Here is a 13,426-nt window from a genome sequence, read left to right as displayed (position 1 = left end):
TTGCTCCTTTTCCAATACAGCACTTTATAATCCTTTCAATTTCATGAACTGTTGGGGCTCATTCATTCTTGGAGTGGAGAGAGCTCAGACACAGGCGCATATTATGTCAGTGGTCAAGTCCAAGGAGGAAGTCTTAGAAGAAACCATTTCGAATTGATCTCTTTCTTTTGTGGTCACTATGGCAGTGTTACACCAAAGAGAAAAAAAAAAAAGAACAATTTAATCTATTAATAAATTTCAAACATGCAAAAGAACGTCGGTGATAGGAAAAGAACTCAGTCCTGGGTCTACTGTTTACAAACCCTGTGACCAGGACCAGATGTTAAAACCTCTCTGAACCACAGCTTTCTTTTGTACGAAATGGAAAGCAACAAGAATTCCTCAGCAAGATTATATAATAATTACTTAAAATAACACATGTAAAATGTGAGGGACATATTAAAGTCTTGGGATCTTATTGAAGTATCAGATTATTATTAGACTTTTTGAAAAATGGCCATTAAGCGGCACCTGGGTGGCTCAGTCAGTTGTGTCTGACTTTGGCTCAGGTCATGATCTCATAGTCTGTGAGTTTGAGCCCCACTTCGGGCTTTGTGCTGACACCTCTGAGCCTGGAGCCTTCTTCGGATTCTGTGTCTCCCTCTCTCTCTGTTCCTCCCCCACTCATGCTCTCTGTCTCTTAAAATAAACGTTAAAAAAATTTTTTAAGGAAAAAAGTGGCCATTAAGAAATCTTTTTATTATTTTACTATTATTATTTTGTTATTTTCATCTTACTGCTGTTTTAAACTATGCAGCTTTGACATCATCTAAACAGTTTCAAAACAAAGCTATAAGAAGATACACGTTCTGCAAAAATAACGTTAATGGCAGGTTGTCTTTATAAATGTCATTTCTTTCTGTCTCAGGTAGTTTCTTTTTTATGTTGCTTAAATGATTGTTTTACTCTTTTAGTAACATACATGGAAAGAAGGTCAATTTTTTTTTTGGTCAGTCAGGTGTGTTTAGCAGTCTTAGGTTTTGGATCCCTGCTCTTACCAGAACATAAATATAGCCCCAGGGATAGATACTCAAATTGATATGTTTGCATAGCTCCCTTTAGTGATCTGAGGCATATAGAATACACATACAAGGTTTCCCTATGATCCACTCACCCCTTCATGACCCTTGCTCAACAGTGTGCAAGAAAGAGCTGGCTGCCAGGAGGGCCCAGCAATTAAGCCCCAGAGCGCATTTTGTTGAGAAGGGTAAAACGAGGTGTGGAAGTCAGGCTGTTGGTAATTTGCGACCTTACTCCAAGACCTTAGTACTCAGGAGGCAGACAAAACACCATCCTCTCGCTCTTCTCTTAGCTTTGCAGGCACTGAGGGTAAGAACCTAGTAAGAACTGCCTTTTTATCTCAAGAAGATTAGCTAGAGTGGATCCAGAGAAGTCAGAGGTCAGAAGGATCAGACAGGGCACTGGAATGCCTCCCTCTGTTACAGGAACTACTGGGCATGTTGTGAGCCAGCCAGTGTTGGCTGTGTTTGTTCCTCATGTTGGCAGGATCTGAGGAGGGCAAATGGGGCAGAGTTAGATGAGGCAAACAAAAGGCTTATGTCACCATTGTGGCCTGTTACTGATTGGTGCAAAAGAGCTATTGAAAACACCACCGTATGGGGCGCCTGGGTGGCACAGTCGGTTAAGCGTCCGACTTCAGCCAGGTCACGATCTCGCGGTCCATGAGTTCGAGCCCCGCGTCGGGCTCTGGGCTGATGGCTCAGAGCCTGGAGCCTGTTTCCGATTCTGTGTCTCCCTCTCTCTCTGCCCCTCCCCCGTTCATGCTCTGTCTCTCTCTGTCCCAAAAATAAATAAACGTTGAAAAAAAAATTTAAAAAAAAAAAAAAAAAAAGAAAAGAAAACACCACCGTGATGTGCAAGAAAAAAAAAAAAACAAACAAAAGCCCAGCAAATCGGCTTGTATTGGTTTTCCACGCACAGACATCTGAAGAGAAGTAATTAGTACTCCTCATTTTCACACACTTTAAGTGCTCAAACTGAACTTTGTTTAACCCATAGAAGTCCAGCTTAGTTTCCAAGCACATTTGATCATTTGAATTGTATATACAGATTAGAGCATTTGTTTCCCACTCCTGTGAACATTAAAATAAAGAAAAAGGGGAGAGGGAGAGGGAGAGAGAGAGAGAGAGAGAGAGAGAAAGAGAAAGAGAAAGAGAAAGAGAAAGAGAAAGAGAGAAAGAGAGAGAGAGGTGGATGGAGAGGGGAAGAAAGGCATTCTTGGAACCAAATAAAATCGTTAATGTTAATTTACTCTGGACAGGTCTCAGGTCGGGGGAGAGTGGAAGATAGAAGGAAACAAGAGGAAAAGCAGAGGCCATAAGTTAGATTGTCATTTTTCAATCAGCATAAAACACAGTATTTGAACGCTAAAATATGCTATCATGTGACACCACAGTCAAAGTCTTTGTGGAGCTCTCCTTACAGCCATGAAATGTTAATGTATAGAGAAAAGTAATGTAGAAAAAGGAAGGTGCTACCCAAAACCTATCTTCCTTATAAAAACATCACTTTTAAGGGAAGTTTACATGACAACCAATATGTAAACATCCGGAGGCAGGGGGTTAAATGAACATTTCTTATTCTAGTCCAAATACATGGCATCCTGCAGTCATCTAAAAGTGTACATTGATGAAAATTTTGCAGCACAGAAAGGATATTTCCTCTTTAGAAGGAAGCATATTCTTTATTTTTAGACGCCCAGGCTGCAGAACTGGTTTATGATCAGGGTTTGGAAAAGCTCATCAGGAGACGGTCTCATCAGGTTACTACGCCTCGGTCTGGCACAAAGCAGTGTCAAGGCTATATCCTAAGATTAATAAGATTCTCCCAGAATTGCAGGACTGAAAACTGGAGAGACCACATTAATTGGGTGTACCCTATCCATGAGGCATGACGTCCTCACAGCTCTTCAAGTTTGGGGGATCCATCTTGGATGTCAGGGGAGGACCGAGAGCACACGCTGAGCAGAGCAGAGGGGGACTTTCAGGGGTTCGTGTCGAATATCTGCCATGCGAGAGCACAGCCCTGCACAGGGTGTGGGATTCTTTCAGGGATTTTAAACAATGTGCAAGACTTCCTAAATGCCCAATTTACTACTGAAGAACAATTTGGCCTCTGGAAGTAATTTAGTTGGTAAATAGGGGATGATCCTCGGGATATAGGTAGTCTATAATTTGGGGCTAGACTCCATGGCCCAACATAGCAATTCCTCCGTAGTTTATAATTTTTGCTTCCAGTCTTGAACTGGATAGAGTACAAATGTAAGAAAGCAAATGACTGCTTTTTCTTTCTAACCTTCTAAATACTTCATCTGGATTTGGGTAACTTTTTGAATTTTCATTGTGTTAGGAAAGATACTATTAATCTTAAGTTATTTTTTCTTCTGTATGTCACTCATCAGATTGGCACAAAGAATTTCCATATTTTTCATATCATTTTATAAATTTATCAAATGTGTGCATGTATATGCATTCACATGAATTATTTATATTTATTAGTCACTGATTGTTGTAATATAATATTGCACTTTAAAAAGAAACTTTCTATGTGGGCAGTATCATATTAAGTCTGAAGTTATATACCCTCCATGAACAATGTTTCAATTTTTGCTAAAGAGAATATGGAAAAAAGTCAAGTGAATCTTCAATAGGTACAATAGTATTGTACTTATGAACACAAAAAGACTTCATAAAATCAACACTGGCTCAGAGGGCAGAAGGTTGTGTTAATACTATTCATATTCTTATGTAACTTACTGAAAACTTTTTATCATGATGTTAAGTACCCATACAGTTGTAAAGCATCAAATCCTTAGAAAATGCTAAATTACAGAATAATAATAACCCACAAAAAATTATGTATTATTTGAGGTTTGGAACTGAAATGAAATGTAAAATTTTTAACAACCACCTACAAATTTTCAAAGCTGCCACACAATTGTAAAGTGAGATGAACTGTCTGAAAAGAAATAAAAAATTAAAGACAAAACTAAGGCAGGTATGTTCTCCAAGAAAACAATTAAAGGTAAAACTGGTATTTTTTATACAAAAACTGACCTCTTATTTTCGGTACAGCATAAATGGCTTGTGGAATATAGTGACTGTTGCTCTCCTGCACCACACACACACACACACACACACACACACACACACACTTCCTCCAGAAATGCATGGGGCTGTGAAGATTTTTCTTAATTGATGTGAAGAAGCTAAAACAACTAGAATCCACAGCCTGTCTCCATTTATGTATAAACCTTACATTTGGTGAAGTTAGCAGTTTTGTTGATCACGTCATCAGCATAATGAAACAGTTGGTTTATTGAGCACTTCAAGTAATGGAGCCATCATTAACTGTAGCAGGGAGGGTATATATAGATTACAGATTCCATTACTATTTGTATTTGAGAACAACAAGTTTTTGTAAGTTATAGTTCTCATGGTAAATGTTACACCAAGTATAGTCTTAAAAATATTAATATGGCATAGTATTATGGTATCGAAGGGAAACACAGAATTTCATCAAAGTAATGCTTTTTATTTCAAGAATTCTGTCTCGCCAAGATAACTTCTACAAGTCTTTAATGAAGGAAGCTTAGCATTTCCCTTGATAATTATCCATAGAGTCTAACAATAGCTCTGTTCAAGAGCTTTTGTTACATGTAATAAAAGAGTTACTCGAATTTTTACCAGTTTTGCCCAGAAGAGAAAGCATTGATTCCCATTCTTCAAATGCCTTAAAAGGCCTTCAGGTAAATATTTCTCTTCTGACAAGTGTGAGGATAGTCTATGAACTTGATCTGGTGAACACACAGGGATTCAATTCAAATGGGTTATGTTAGGTTATCGCAGTGGGGAAGGGAGGAGAATCCCACGTAAATTACAAATCATGATCAAATTAGTCACATGTAACATGAAACAATTTGCCAGATGAATAATGGACTGCCATCAGTATAGTTGTCTGGGTTATATAATTATATCAGTGTAAATAGAATTAAAACCAAGTATCTCTGTATTACTCCCCACTAACAGGGGAGCATTTACAGCTATAGGGCGTGGTTCCAAAGGCATTAAGATGTGATTTTATCCAGAGTTCCCAGGGACACCTGAGTGTTGCCAGGGCTTCATGTCTGCTCTGATGGGATACCTAAGTGGTACAAATGGAAGCAAAATTAGAATGCCATTCAATTATTAACACTAAAGCACAAAACCTAGATGTTCGGTAAACTGAACTGAGCAGGTGGGTGGCTTAAATTAGACCCAAGTAAAATCTGTTCTTCCCCCAGGAATGAATCGTACCACCAGATGGCCACAAGAAACTAAGGCAAGCACTGCTCACATGTGAGGAAAAAAAGAGGACAAAAGTAGATATCTGTTGGCTTTCTTGTCTAGCCAGCTTTATGGAGTAGGAAACCAATGAGACACGCTTATTTAGTAAGTAAATGTGGCCAGTCAAGCATTCCCTAACTCTGAGCCAATGAGGTTAGTAATCCATCTACTTGTCGGAGAACAGAGAAAGTAGTGGATAGAGGGGCAGGAACCTTACCTCATCCCTTGAAGAACCATGGAGTGTTGGAGAATTCAGGTCCACTCTCTGTCACTAACTGTATGACACTGTGCAAAGACAGATGAAAGGGCCAGCCCCCCTGTGGGAGACCCAGGCACAGCCCAAATGTTACATGTCTTTTCTGCAACAGCTAAAGGCAGTAACAGGAAACTCCAGACAAGGACTCCCAGCCATCTCAGGAGACTCCCCAACAATGAAACACCAGGGCAATGATCTAGAGTTGGAATTCTTTGCTCTGTGTGTAGAAGTTCTACTAAATATAACAACTTCAACAGCATTTCCTGGTGCCATCTGCTAGATTGCATGTTCTTTGAAAGGAGGTTTTATTCCCTTTTTTTCACATTTTTTCCAGCTTTATTAAGGTATAACGGACACAATTACAAGATATTTAAAGTGCGCACTGAGATGATTTGATGTACGTGTACTTTGTGAAAGGACTTCCTCCTTCTAGGAATTATCTATCACTTCCTATATTTATCTCTCTTTTTAATTATTTTTTGAGAGGAGAACATTTAAGTTCTATTCTTTTAGCACATTTCAAGTCTACAATACAATGTTATCAACTCTAGTTACTTAAGGTTTACTCTGCGTCTTCAGCAACTGCCTGATTGCAGCTTTCAGTAAACAATCAGTAGTTGTTGAATGATTGTGTCATGCATGCGATCTTCATAATACCTCATTTCTACTTTCTTCTCCACGCGTCTGAACCTCTACCTCCTACCTCACATTTCGTGTTTTCTTAATACTAAATTGCTTGCAGTTATTGAGAAATGCTATGCTATATCCTTTGATATGGTTTCTTCTGATCCTAGATCTACCTGGATAACCTTTTATGCTCCCCTTCCTTCTGAGCCTGGATGATTTATTAGACCTTAACTCTGGCATCCTCCTTCCAGGAAACCCTCCTGAAAATCTAGGCTATGCTAAATCTGCCTGCACTGAGCTCCATTACACTCTGGGTTCCCTCTGTAGTAATGCCTTCAATGTTATATTGAAATGATCTGGTGTGGGGCGACTCCACAGCGCCCCCCCCCCACCTATGTTCACATTCCTTTAGGGGAAGACCCATATTTTATTCCATATTGAATCCCATCTCTAGGTAAGGTGACTAACAAATAAATGCTTCTTGGATGAACCTATTTTTAAACTTTATCCTTCAAATAACAGAGATTTCAAGGGTATTAAACATTAAAGTGACATGGTCAATTCTGTTCTTTTAAATAACCACTTAGCAGCTTTATGGAGGTTGGATTGTAATAGAGCCTACTAAAGCCTAATAAGAAGATGAGACTCTACTATCAAGCAAGCAAGAGATGCTGAACAAGGGCAGTGGCCAGTCTTTAAGAATCAGTAGGGGGTGGGGGAAATCAGGAGAAGTTGGTAAAATGGCACAAACTTCCAGCTCTAGGATGAATATGTTAGATCTGAGGATCTAATATATCACCTGATTACTACAGTTGGTACCACTGCATTGTACAGTTGAAATTCACTAAGACACCAGAGCTTCAATATTCTCACCAAAACCAAAAGGGCATGGGATAAATATGTGGGGTGACGAATGCATTAAATAACTCATGGGGGGGTTATCCTTTCACAGTGTCTATCAGATCATCACACTGTCGTTTAAAATGTCTTACAATTTTGTTTGTTAATTATGTCTCATTAAAGCTGACAAAAAAGATCAGTAAGAGAGGAAGGCCAAGCTGAAATGGTTCTAACAGGGAAGTTGAACCCAAATCAGAGAGGAATCTTAAGATGGCAAACTTTTCTGATTTGATGAACTGAGTGGGCAGTAGAACCATCTACAAAAAGCAAAATGATGTATGATGAGACCATTAGTGTGGTGCAATTCAGTATGCATAAACTTTGAGTTCTGTCAACCTCCCCTCTAAGTGAAAGAATGTTCTAGTTTGTTCGTTCCTATTCCTGCATTAGCTAATGTTGATTTTACTTATTTGTGCGTTCTGGAATGCTTACCAATAGTATGAAATGAGAGTTTAAGTATTTTTTATTTTTTCTACCTGTATTCCTTTAGTCTTTCATATTCATTCTGTGTAATTTGGAAAGCAACCAATATAGGAGAGAATATTTTTTTATATATTTTACTGTCTTAAAAGATCCTACGCTCTCTTAGTAATCAATTTTGCACATTTACTTCAATTGTGGGTATGGATTTATAAATTTTATGAACCCTTATCTCAATATCTACATAATTCCACATAATTTTTAATTGCTTCAGATGCCATCATTTAATTGAGCTTCATTCCATGACTAGATAATGGTTATTGAGAAAATCAGAATAAAAAACAAATATAAAATTCAAAACATTATGCTAATGTAATATGTTTTTTCCTGTGCAGAAACTTGAATATACACCAAAGGGAAAAAAAATCTAATAAAACATTTTATTTAAAGTGGAAGAAAAACTCTTAAATATTATCAGGATGATTGAAATTCTGGTCCATATTAGACCTATTCTATTTACCATTAGAATCAAATTTTGAAAGGGGTAGTTTATGAATATGAAATTTCAAGCTATAATCCATGAAGATTTCCTGAGTCTGCTGATATATGGAAATATAGTAATGAATAAGAGCATAGGACTTGAATTCAGAAATGCTTGCTCAAATATTTCCATTCTGGGGGCACCTGGTTAAGCATCCAACTCTTGATTTTGGCTCAGGTCATGATCTCACAGTTCATGAGTTCAAGCCCCATGTTAGGCTCTGTGCTGATAGCAAGGAGCCTGCTTGGGATTTTCTCTCTCTCTCTCTCCCTCTCTCTCCCTCTCTCTCTCTCTCTCAAAATAAACAAACATTAAAAAATTTTCTTTCTGACAAGTTTCTTAACCTTTCTGAGCTTCATTTTCTCCAACTGTAAAATGAGAAGAAAAGTTGAATTAGTTAAGACTTCATAGGATGAGGGTTTTAGAAATGCAATTCAAATTAGTGTTAGGTGCACTAGGTGCAATTCAAATTAGTGTTAGTTATTGAAAAGTGCTAAAGATGGTAAGTGCTAACTGACTCGAATGGCATCCATGTGCTCAAACAATAGCTCTTCCTCTGTTTCTTTACACCATTCATGACTATTTTCCCTAGGTTAGCTTCGTTCCCAGTCAGTAGCCAGGTCTTATGAACATGGTTACAAAGTGGCTAGCTCATTCTTTTTTTTTTTTTTTTTTTTTTTGGTACTATGAGCTATAACATCCCATAAAATTCCAGAACTGTCAGAGAAAAATATAGCAACTTTCCTACTCTTAAATTACTAGAAACAATTAGTCATGCTTTGATCATGTGACCAGCCTGAGCTAATTGTGGTTTCCAGGGAGGAGGACTTTGTCCAGGTCATGGGTCCAAAGGGTCCAGCCTTTGGTCCAGGAAAGCAAGATCAATTCCACCCGATCACAGGGTTCCAGCAGAATTACTGCAGAATAAGGAAGGGATGCTCTCTCAAGGAGGGGATAATTGGAAAAAAAACCCCACTTTCCATTATAATACATAAGGTAAATTAGATGATATAAAGAGAAATAAAAGACATAAGAAAACTCAATAGATGTGGATTTTTATTAATTATTGGAATAAAATGTTAATATAATCATGGACTAGCCTTAGTTTCTGCCTACAGACAAGAAGTCTATTTATTCTTGACCGATTCTTGGGCCTTTATTTTACAGGTTAAAGATAAAGATGAAAGATGTATTGTTGGAGAATTAAGGAGAAGAAATAGGGCTCATGTCTTATACAGATATTTATTGAGTTCCTGCGTTGTGTGAGACAGTTCTAGGTCCTGGTGAAACTAAACATATGAGGCCCCACTCTTGTGTACTTGTGCAAACAAAATCATTTCAGACATGATCAGAAGTTCCTAGAAAAGTAATACAGAATAATGATGTTAAAAATTACCTGGGAATGAATTCTATTAGATTGGGTGATCTGAAGAGGCCTTGGCAAAAAGGAGATAAAACAATGATGTGAAACAGTCAGTACCTATTAGCTGGAATGTAGTGGATGAGAGGCAGAAAAATTGAGGTGAAGGTGGAGAGAGAATAGGGTGCATGTAGGTTATGATGAAGGATTTCAACTTTATTCATTTGAATATAAAGGCAATTGAAGCCCCTGGAAGATGTTGAATAGGAACAAAATGTGATCTTCTTCAGGTTGCTAAGAAATCATGCTTTTGTTTTTTTTTTTTAATTTTTTTTTCAACGCTTATTTATTTTTTTGGGGACAGAGAGAGACAGAGCATGAACAGGGGAGGGGCAGAGAGAGAGGGAGACACAGAATCGAAAACAGGCTCCAGGCTCTGAGCCATCCGCCCAGAGCCCAACGCGGGGCTCGAACTCACGGACCGCGAGATCATGACCTGGCTGAAGTCGGACGCTTAACTGACTGCGCCACCTAGGCGCCCCCATGCTTTTGTTTTTTTAATGATTACTTATGGCAAATTTTTGCATCCCATGCTGTGATGAAAGTGACATGGAATATGAAGATCACAGTAGAGGTTAAAAGAAAAATGGATCAATACCAGGTATATTTTGGAGATAAAGTTGACAAAACTCAGCATGGGGTTAGATACAGAAACTGAAGCTAATTGAAGTGCCAACATTAGTTTCTAGGTTTTAGTCTTGAGCAACTGGGTGGATGGAAATGTAAGAGCAGAAATAAATTAGGTGATAAAACCAACAAGAGTTTTCTTTGGGCTGTGCTAAATTTGGGCTCCCTGTTAGAGAAGGAGGTGGTGATGTCAAATAGGTGATCACATGATTCTGGAGAGGTTGGGCTGAAAATATAGATGTGAAAGTCATGAACATATAGACGGTATTAAAACCTTAATATTAGATGAGATATCCTAGGGGAGAGGTTGGATCCTGATATGTACAGGGCATAGCACCAAAGTCTGAGATCCACATATTAAGGTGCTGAGCACAGAAGGAAAAGGCAATGTAGACACTGAAATACATAGGTATCAGTGAAGTAAGAAAAAGAAAGCCATGAAATTGTGATGTTTTGGAGAACTTTTTACTTTTTTTTTTTTTTAACGTTTATTTATTTTTGAGACAGAGAGAGACAGAGCATGAACGGGGGAGGGGCAGAGAGAGAGGGAGACAGAATTGGAAGCAGGCTCCAGGCTCTGAGCCATCAGCGCAGAGCCCGACGCGGGGCTCGAACTCACGGACCGCGAGATCGCGACCCGGGCTGAAGTCGGATGCTTAACCGACTGAGCCACCCAGGCGCCCCTGGAGAACTTTTTAAGGAAAGGAGTGATGAATGATGTCACATATTTCTGAGAGAGAAAATTCAGCAGTGTTAGAGAATTGACCATTGGCTTGCATATCATGAAGGTCACTGGTGACCTGAACAAGAGTAGTTTTGGCAGATTGGTGGTAATGGAAACCCAAATGGAGTGGGTTGTGAAGACAGTGTGGATGAGACAAGGGGAACTAGGACAGTAGTTGTAGGGAGATATGGGTCTGTATGCCCAGAGCAGGGTTTTCTTAAGCCAGGAAATACTAAAGCAAGTGGATGGTAATAATCCAGAAGAGAATGTAACACTGAAATGCAAAACACAAAACAAAACAAAGACAAGGAGAATTATTTGCAGGATAAAATCCTCAAAGTGGAAAAAGATGAGATTGAGGACACTGGTGAAGGACCCGCCTTTGATGGGAGCTGGAGTCCTTCATCCACTATCACAGGAGAGAACGGAAGGTGGGACATGTGGATAAAGATAGAAATGTTTCGACGGATTTAATGGTGGGAAAAAAAGTTGCCTTCCGAGAACTTCTGTTTTCCAACTAATATGTGAAAATGTCATTCACTGAAATCTTAATGAGGGGATATTAGAGGTAGCAGAGAAAGGAAAAGTCATAAAACTGCTCTTTCAAAGAGTGAACAAGGAGGCTGTACAAGGGAAGGTGCTGGGATTAGGGGCAGGTGGACTGTCAGGTGGCATCATGGTCATGGACCTAGACAGAGCTCAGGAAGTCAGTGTAAGATAGTTGGGTTTAAACCAAGTCTGGGATTTTGCTGGTAAAAACAATGTTGCCAAGGAGTAACAAGGAAGTCAAGGCTGTTTTCAAGGGATTAATTAGATTTATAGTCAATGTAAATTAAAACATGAAAGGAGAAAAGGTAGACACGGTGAGGATTATGGATGATTTACAAAGTGGTAGAGTCAATGAAAACCGAAAACTGTTGGCATGAAAGGAAATAGTAGGTTCTGAAGAACTAAGGAGGAGAAGATTAGAGTCGATGTGGGCTGGATTTGGTGAGTTTGGAGAGAGGAAGAAAAGTCTAGGTGACAGCACTATATGTGAGATTGGGGAAAACAATGATAAATAAGGATTTTAGGAGGGCTTGTCTATTATGAGGAAGGAAAGGAAATCTTCCTTGACATTCTTTTTGAGGCACCTCTTCAAAGATTTACGACTGCTTTACAGGTGTGTTTTGGAGTGGGATTGGCTTTTCTTTGAACATGACCCTGCTCTGAGAGTATGCCTGTCTGAACTACGCAGGGGATTCTCACTCTTTATAATTGTCAGATCTTCGTCCTATCTCCATAGCAGCGCAGGTGATCTTTTAGAAGAGAGGTCAGCAAACTATTCTGTACGTGAAGTTTTACTGGAACACAGCCATATTCATTCATTTATGTGTCACCCATGGCTACTCTCACACCACAGCTGCAGAACTGAGCAGTGACAGTGGTGCCCACGTGAGAGAGTCCACTAAACCTGAAATATCTACTGTCTAGTTCTCACAGAAAATATGAGCCTATCTCTGAGAATAGATATGCATAGATCAAATCATGTGGCTCCCTCCAGTGACTTCAAATAGAACCCAAATTCGTTGGCCCAGCTGTCTCTCCATACTCACCTCCCTCCTCCAACTCTCCCTCCCAGCCAGCTTATGAATCCACAGTTCCATAGCTGCCTTCTGTGCCTCAACTACAAGTGCCTTTCTGCCACTGTGCCTCTGCCATAACTGGTTTCTGGGGCCAAGAACTCTCCCATCCTAGATCCTGGTGTGGCTGTCTCTTCTCACCATTCAAACTTCAACCTCTATGTCCCCTCCCAACAGAGAGAGATCTCTGGCACTGCATGTGATACTTTCCTTCAGAGTACTTACAACTATTGCATACTTATTTGTTTGTTTGTATATTTTCTGCTTCTCTCCATGAGAATGTAGGTTCTGTTAGGATGGGGCCCATGTTTGTTTTGTTTTTTCACTGCTTGTAAGCCCCCATAGAACCTAGAGCCTGGCACAGAGGAGGTGGTCATCAATACTGGTTAAATGAAAGAAAGCAAGAATAAAAATAATAAAGTGCTAAGCACTTCAGAATACAATAGTATGTATCTTTTTTTCATAATACTGCTTCATCTTCTAAGGAGTTTGTCCTGACTGCCTTAACTTGGGGCTTCATATATTGTACACAGGCTTTGGAACCACCCTGAATTATAGCTCTGCCCATTCCCAGATGTCTGATCTTTGATAAAGTACTGAACCTATTTCAGTCTCTCCATTTGGAAAATATAAATAATATAGTAGCAATCCCAGAGCACTGTGAGAATTAAACAAATTTATGCATCCTAAGGGCTTCAAAGTAAACCCTTTAACTAAGGGCTTATGGTGACCCCTGAACAAGTAAGTGGTGGCTGTTTTCATCACTTTCTTCTCCTTCTCCTTCTCCTTTTCCTCCTTCTCTTTCTCCCTCTTCTCCTCCCCCTCCCCATCCTCCTCTCCCTTTTCCTACTCCCTTCCCCCTCCCCCTCCTCCATCTTCTTTCTTTCTTTCTTTCTTTCTTTCTT

The 13,426-nt window shown here is 39.3% G+C and overlaps 2 long non-coding RNA genes across 3 annotated transcripts in view; one reads left to right on the top strand and one right to left on the bottom strand.

Annotated features, from left to right (window-relative positions):
• Nucleotides 1-5,583, top strand: part of LOC147581496 (uncharacterized) — a 126,047-nt gene extending 120,464 nt beyond the window's left edge. For both annotated transcript variants that reach the window (XR_015249974.1, XR_015249975.1), the window contains exon 3: nucleotides 5,342-5,583. This is a non-coding gene — a long non-coding RNA (uncharacterized LOC147581496). The remainder of the gene's footprint in view (nucleotides 1-5,341) is intronic.
• LOC147581495 (uncharacterized) overlaps nucleotides 4,358-13,426 on the bottom strand; it is a 63,185-nt gene continuing 54,116 nt past the window's right edge. The window contains exons 2-3 of the long non-coding RNA XR_015249971.1: nucleotides 5,602-5,701; nucleotides 4,358-5,202 (exon numbers count right to left, since the gene is read on the bottom strand). This is a non-coding gene — a long non-coding RNA (uncharacterized LOC147581495). The remainder of the gene's footprint in view (nucleotides 5,203-5,601; nucleotides 5,702-13,426) is intronic.

Source organism: Puma concolor, chromosome B1 (genome assembly GCF_028749965.1).
Source record: "Puma concolor isolate L17-30 chromosome B1, mPumCon1.1.hap2, whole genome shotgun sequence".
NCBI lineage: Eukaryota > Metazoa > Chordata > Mammalia > Carnivora > Felidae > Puma > Puma concolor.
Note: the sequence above shows the minus strand (reverse complement) of the source record. Positions and strands in the feature narration are given on the sequence as shown.